Here is an 8,337-nt window from a genome sequence, read left to right on the forward strand (position 1 = left end):
ACAATTACCTAGACAGATACCAGGTATCAAATCAGGAACAGATAAACCAGTTAAACAACCCCATAACTCCTAAGGAAATAGAAGCAGTCATTAAAGGTCTCCCAACCAAAAAGAGCCCAGGTCCAGACGGGTTTAGTGCAGAATTCTATCAAACCTTCATAGAAGACCTCATACCAATATTATCCAAAATATTCCACAAAATTGAAACAGATGGATCACTACCAAATACCTTCTATGAAGCCACAATTACACTTATACCTAAACCACACAAAGACACAACAAAGAAAGAGAACTTCAGACCAATTTTCCTTATAAATATCGACGCAAAAATACTCAACAAAATTCTGGCAAACCGAATTCAAGAGCACATCAAAACAATCATCCACCATGATCAAGTAGGCTTCATCCCAGGCATGCAGGGATGGTTTAATATACGGAAAACCATCAACGTGATCCATTATATAAACAAACTGAAAGAACAGAACCACATGATCATTTCATTAGATGCTGAGAAAGCATTTGACAAAATTCAACACCCCTTCATGATAAAAGTCCTGGAAAGAATAGGAATTCAAGGCCCATACCTAAGCATAGTAAAAACCATATACAGCAAACCAGTTGCTAACATTAAACTAAATGGAGAGAAACTTGAAGCAATCCCACTAAAATCAGGGACAAGACAAGGCTGCCCACTCTCTCCCTACTTATTCAATATAGTTCTTGAAGTTCTAGCCAGAGCAATCAGACAACAAAAGGAGATCAAGGGGATACAGATCGGAAAAGAAGAGGTCAAAATATCACTATTTGCAGATGACATGATAGTATATTTAAGTGATCCCAAAAGTTCCACCAGAGAACCACTAAAGCTGATAAACAACTTCAGCAAAGTGGCTGGGTATAAAATTAACTCAAATAAATCAGTTGCCTTCCTCTATACAAAAGAGAAACAAGCCGAGAAAGAAATTAGGAAAACGACACCCTTCATAACAGACCCAAATAATATAAAGTACCTCGGTGTGACTTTAAACAAGCAAGTAAAAGATCTGTACAATAAGAACTTCAAGACACTGAGGAAAGAAAATGAAAGAGACCTCAGAAGATGGAAAGATCTCCCATGCTCATGTATTGGCAGGATTAATATAGTAAAAATTGCCATTTTACCAAAAGCAATCTACAGATTCAATGCAATCCCCATCAAAATACCAATCCAATTCTTCAAAGAGTTAGACAGAACAATTTGCAAATTCATCTGGAATAACAAAAAACCCAGGATAGCTAAAGCTATCCTCAACAATAAAAGGACTTCAGGGGGAATCACTATCCCTGAACTCAAGCAGTATTACAGAGCAATAGTGATAAAAACTGCATGGTATTGGTACAGAGATAGACAGATAGACCAATGGAATAGAATTGAAGACCCAGAAATGAACCCACACACATATGGTCACTTGATTTTTGACAAAGGAGCCAAAACCATCCAATGGAAAAAAGATAGCATTTTCAGCACATGGTGCTGGTTCACCTGGAGGGCAACATGTAGGAGAATGCAGATCGATCCATGCTTATCACCCTGTACAAAGCTTAAGTCCAAGTGGATCAAGGCCCTCCACATCAAACCAGACACACTCAAACTAATAGAAGAAAAACTAGGGAAGCATCTGGGACACATGGGCACTGGCAAAAATTTCCTGAACAAAACACCAATGGCTTACGCTCTAAGATCAAGAATCGACAAATGGGATGTCATAAAACTGCAAAGCTTCTGTAAGGCAAAGGACACTGTGGTTAGGACAAAACGGCAACCAACAGATTGGGAAAAGATCTTTACCAACCCTACAACAGATAGAGGCCTTATATCCAAAATATACAAAGAACTCAAGAAGTTAGACCGCAGGGAAACAAATAACCCTATTAAAAAATGGGGTTCAGAGCTAAACAAAGAATTCACAGCTGAGGAATGCCGAATGGCTGAGAAACACCTAAGGAAATGTTCAACATCTTGAGTCATAAGGGAAATGCAAATCAAAACAACCCTGAGATTTCACCTCACACCAGTGAGAATGGCTAAGATCAAAAACTCAGGTGACAGTAGATGCTGGCGAGGATGTGGAGAAAGAGGAACACTCCTCCATTGTTGGTGGGATTGCAGACTGGTACAACCATTCTGGAAATCAGTCTGGAGGTTCCTCAGAAAATTGGACATTGAACTGCCTGAGGATCCAGCTCTACCTCTCTTGGGCATATACCCAAAAGATGCCTCAACATTTAAAAGAGACACGTGCTCCACTATGTTCCTTGCAGCCTTATTTATAATAGCCAGAAACTGGAAAGAACCCAGATGCCCTTCAACAGAGGAATGGATACAGAAAATGTGTTACATCTACACAATGGAATATTACTCAGCTATCAAAAACAACGAGTTTATGAAATTCGTAGGCAAATGGTTGGAACTGGAAAATATCATCCTGAGTGAGCTAACCCAATCACAGAAAGACATACATGGTATGCACTCATTGATAAGTGGCTATTGGCCCAAATGCTTGAATTACCCTAGATCCCTAGAACAAACGAAACTCAAGAGGGATGATCAAAATGTGAATGCTTCACTCCTTTTTTAAATGAGGAAAAAGAATACCCTTGGCAGGGAAGGGAGAGGCAAAAATTAAAACAGAGACTGAAGGAACTCCCATTCAGGGCCTGCCCCACATGTGGCCCATACATATACAGCCACCCAATTAGACAAGATGGATGAAGGAAAGAAGTGCAGACCGACAGGAGCCGGATGTAGATCGCCCTGAGAGACACAGCCAGAATACAGCAAATACAGAGGCGAATGCCAGCAGCAAACCACTGAACTGAGAATAGGTCCCCCGTTGAAGGAATCACAGAAAGAACTGGAAGAGCTTGTAGGGGCTCGAGACCCCAAAAGTACAACAATGTCAAGCAACCAGAGCTTCCAGGGACTAAGCCTCTACCTAAAGACTATACATGGACTGACCCTGGACTCTGACCCCATAGGTAGCAATGAATATCCTAGTAAGAGCACCAGTGGAAGGGGAAGCCCTGGGTCCTGCTAAGACTGAACCCCCAGTGAACTAGACTATGGGGGGGAGGGCGGCAATGTGGGAGGGTTGGGAGGGGAACACCCATAAGGAAGGGGAGGGGGGAGGGGGATGTTTGCCCGGAAATCAGGAAAGGGAATAACACTCGAAATGTATATAAGAAATACTCAAGTTAATAAAAAAAAAAAAAAAAGAACTTCAAGACACTGAGGAAAGAAATTGAAGAAGACCTCAGAAGATGGAAAGATCTCCCATGCTCATGGATTGGCAGGATTAATATAGTAAAAATTGCCATTTTACCAAAAGCAATCTACAGATTCAATGCAATCCCCATCAAAATACCAATCCAATTCTTCAAAGAGTTAGACAGAACAATTTGCAAATTCATCTGGAATAACAAAAAACCCAGGATAGCTAAAGCTATCCTCAACAATAAAAGGACTTCAGGGGCAATCACTATCCCTGAACTCAAGCAGTATTACAGAGCAATAGTGATAAAAACTGCATGGTATTGGTACAGAGACAGACAGATAGACCAATGGAATAGAATTGAAGACCCAGAAATGAACCCACACACCTATGGTCACTTGATTTTTGACAAAGGAGCCAAAACCATCCAATGGAAAAAAGATAGCATTTTCAGCAAATGGTGCTGGTTCACCTGGAGGGCAACATGTAGGAGAATGCAGATCGATCCATGCTTATCACCCTGTACAAAGCTTAAGTCCAAGTGGATCAAGGCCCTCCACATCAAACCAGACACACTCAAACTAATAGAAGAAAAACTAGGGAAGCATCTGGGACACATGGGCACTGGCAAAAATTTCCTGAACAAAACACCAATGGCTTACGCTCTAAGATCAAGAATCGACAAATGGGATGTCATAAAACTGCAAAGCTTCTGTAAGGCAAAGGACACTGTGGTTAGGACAAAACGGCAACCAACAGATTGGGAAAAGATCTTTACCAATCCTACAACAGATAGAGGCCTTATATCCAAAATATACAAAGAACTCAAGAAGTTAGACCACAGGGAAACAAATAACCCTATTAAAAAATGGGGTTCAGAGCTAAACAAAGAATTCACAGCTGAGGAATGCCCAATGGCTGAGAAACACCTAAAGAAATGTTCAACATCTTGAGTCATAAGGGAAATGCAAATCAAAACAACCCTGAGATTTCACCTCACACCAGTGAGAATGGCTAAGATCAAAAATTCAGGTGACAGCAGATGCTGGAAAGGATGTGGAGAAAGAGGAACACTCCTCCATTGTTGGTGGGATTGCAGACTGGTAAAACCATTCTGGAAATCAGTCTGGAGGTTCCTCAGAAAATTGGACATTGAACTGCCTGAGGATCCAGCTATACCTCTCTTGGGCATATACCCAAAAGATGCCTCAACATTTAAAAGAGACACGTGCTCCACTATGTTCCTTGCAGCCTTATTTATAATAGCCAGAAACTGGAAAGAACCCAGATGCCCTTCAACAGTGGAATGGATACAGAAAATGTGGTACATCTACACAATGGAATATTACTCAGCTATCAAAAACAACGAGTTTATGAAATTCGTAGGCAAATGGTTGGAACTGGAAAATATCATCCTGAGTGAGCTAACCCAATCACAGAAAGACATACATGGTATGCACTCATTGATAAGTGGCTATTAGCCCAAATGCTTGAATTACCCTAGATCCCTAGAACAAACGAACCTCCAGACGGATGATCAAAATGTGAATGCTTCACTCCTTCTTTAAATGAGGAAAAAGAATACCCTTGGCAGTGAAGGGAGAGGCAAAGATTAAAACAGAGACTGAAGGAACACCCATTCAGAGCCTGCCCCACATGTGGCCCATACATATACAGCCACCCAATTGGACAAGATGGATGAAGCAATGAAGTGCAGACCAACAGGAGCCGGATGTAGATCGCTCCTGAGAGACACAGCCAGAATACAGCAAATACAGAGGCAAATGCCAGCAGCAAACCACTGAACTGAGAATAGGTCCCCCGTTGAAGGAATCAGAGAAAGAACTGGAAGAGCTTGAAGGGGCTCGAGACCCCAAAAGTACAACAATGTCAAGCAACCAGAGCTTCCAGGGACTAAGCCACTACCTAAAGTCTATACATGGACTGACCCTGGACTCTGACCCCATAGGTAGCAATGAATATCCTAGTAAGAGCACCAGTGGAAGGGGAAGCCCTGGGTCCTGCTAAGACTGAACCCACAGTGAACTAGACTATGGGGGGGAGGGCGGCAATTGGGGGAGGCTTGGGAGGGGAACACCCATAAGGAAGGGGAGGCGGGAGGGGGATGTTTGCCCGGAAACCGGGAAAGGGAATAACACTCGAAATGTATATAAGAAATACTCAAGTTAATAAAAAAAAAAAAAAGAAGTATGCTGCTTAGGAAAGACATGGTTTCTGGGACTTCAACCTATGTAAATTGCTGTATTAAATGTAAATAATACATGCAACATCCACACAAATTAAAATAAAACTCTAAATTTGAGGTTATCACTTTGTGTCTAATTGTCATTGAAATTATGAATAAAATTCATTTTACTTTTCTATAAACACTTTTGATGTCAAATCACTATTTGGAAAAGTAATATTAACAGTTGTATTACTTGACAAGCTCTGGAGAAATTGTACATTAAGCAGAACATTGAAGAGCTCTGAAAGACATATATTTTATTATAAAACAAAGTCTATCAGTTACTAACTACAATTAACATCACAAATTATTTCTTCATGAGCAAGAGCTTTCCACTGGTACAGTGTCTTATATCAACTCATTTTATCTCATTGATTTCTCTTCTAAAACATTTTCAGTTATCTCTAAAAGGAAAAAATTTGCCATTAACTTACAAACTGAAACTGTATTTACTTAAAAGGCATTCACATTTCTTTTATTCGTTACTTACGTCACTTCACTTCATATATTTCTGTTGTTCCAGGGAGAAGAGTTAATTCATGATGCTGTCTATAGTGTACTAAGCCATAGATGGGTTTGAAAATGTTCCCCTGGAACATGAATACCCTTGGGAGGGAGTAGGGAGGGAAAGTGTAGAACAGAGGCAGAAGGAACACCCATTCAGAGCCTGCCCCACATGTGGCCCATACATATACAGCCACCAAACTAGATAAGATGGATGAAGCAAAGAAGTGCAGGCTGACAGGAACCGGATGTAGATCTCTCCTGAGAGACACAGCCAGAATACAGCAAATACATAGGCGAATGCCAGCAGTAAACCACTGAACTGAGAATGGGACCCCCATTGAAGGAATCAGAGAAAGAACTGAAAGAGCTTGAAGGTGCTCGAGAACCCATATGAACAACAATGCCAACAAACCAGAGCTCCCAGGGACTAAGCCACTACCCAAAGACTATACGTGGACTGACCCTGGGCTCCAACCGCATTGGTAGCAATGAATAGCCTAGTTAGAGCAACAGTGGAAGGGGAAACCCTTGGTCCTGCCAAGACTGAACCCCCAGTTAATGTGATTGTTGGGGGGAGGGTGGTAATGGGTGGAGGATGGGGAGGGGAAGCCCATACAGAAGGGGAGGGAGAGGGTTTAGGGGGATGATGGCCCGGAAATCAGGAAAGGTATTAACAATCAAAATGTAAATAAGAAATACCCAAGTTAATAAAGATGGAGAAAAATAAAAAATAGAAAAATATTTTCAAAGTTTACAAATAAACTTTTCAGTATTTATTATTCAAAAAAAGAAAATGTTTCCCTGACTTCAAGAATTATGAAATTGTTCAAAACACTATAAATGTAAATGTAATTATGAAATGTTAAAGGTAGATGTGATGCTTGGTTTAATGAATATATTACTGGATCATTGTCATAAACTGCAGGTAACAAACCCCTATCACAAAATTTCATATCATCTGATTGTATCTTATTGGTTGCCTAAAGATGTGTGATCTCCAGAATCATAACTTAAATTGCTTAGCCAATGTCTATTAAATTGTACATGGGAGGACAGAAGATATCATCACACACAAACACACATAACTTATCACACACATGCACACAAAGACAGAGGCAAAGAGACAGTGAAAGATAGAATGGGAAAGGGAGAGAGAGCAATCACTATTTTCATCCATGTAATAGGCAATGATATTGAAATTTATGTCAATATTATGTTGTGCCATCTAAAGTCTTTCTGAGAGGCCACTAACTCAGAAACAACTCCAAACTAGAGTTTTTCCACTCTCTTAAAATCTCTTAACTGTCCCTTATGTATCTCCTTACAAATGTTGTGCCAAGTTCATTACCCTTCCAAATGTCCTATACTGAAAGATACCCAAATGCCACATGCCTACACATGCACTTAGTGAAATTTCACAATTGGAAACAGCCAAAACCACAATCTTCAAATTCTTGATTTCACTATCTCCTCCAAAACATACTCATATGTTCCTATTATTAAGGAATACATTGTTTTATGTGCTTTCTAAAAGATGGTATTTGATATGGCTAGCAAAATCAATGAATTCTAAATGTTTTGAATAGCAATAACACATACTGCACACGTTTAAAACCCACATGTTCTAGTACAATTCTTCATATTACATTTTTTAAAGTTGGCAATGACTAACATAGATCATCCCCCTCTACCACAGAGACAAACAGAAATAACATAAAAAAATTAAAATATAACAAGTTGGAATAATATGTGTTATTTCTTAAGTATTTGTCCTGACTCTATAAACTTTGAAATAGGAGTGGTGATATCTAATTGTATATTTGTCATAAAATTATTTGGCAGGATTATATTCAATGACATATGTAAAGGAATAAGAAATTCCTTCCCAGAAAATAGTGCTAAGTACATACTTTTTTACACAGTATTTTCTTCCCTAAATATAGAATAATATGAGCTTTCATATTTAAATCACGTTTTGATATTTCAAATTGTCACTGTCTATTTAATAATATTGTAACATTTTCTGAAGTTTAGGTTTTCATTTTATTGTTGTTATGTCTTGAAACTCTCCGGTTGCATAGAAACTTGCATGCATGTAGAAGCAATTTGTAACCATATGAGGACTAATATACCTAAAGAAGGGATTAAAATTGAGAGGAATAATTAGAAAGGGTGCTGGTCAACTAGAGATCAGCATGTTGAAGAATGCAAATTGTTCCATTCTTATCACTCTGTACAAAGCTTCAGTCCAAGTCGATCAAGAACCTCCATATAAAACCAGACACACTGAAACTGATAGAAGAGAAAGTGGGGAAGAGCCTCAATCACATG

Source organism: Rattus norvegicus, chromosome 1, assembly GCF_036323735.1.
Source record: "Rattus norvegicus strain BN/NHsdMcwi chromosome 1, GRCr8, whole genome shotgun sequence".
Taxonomy (NCBI): Eukaryota; Metazoa; Chordata; class Mammalia; order Rodentia; family Muridae; genus Rattus; species Rattus norvegicus.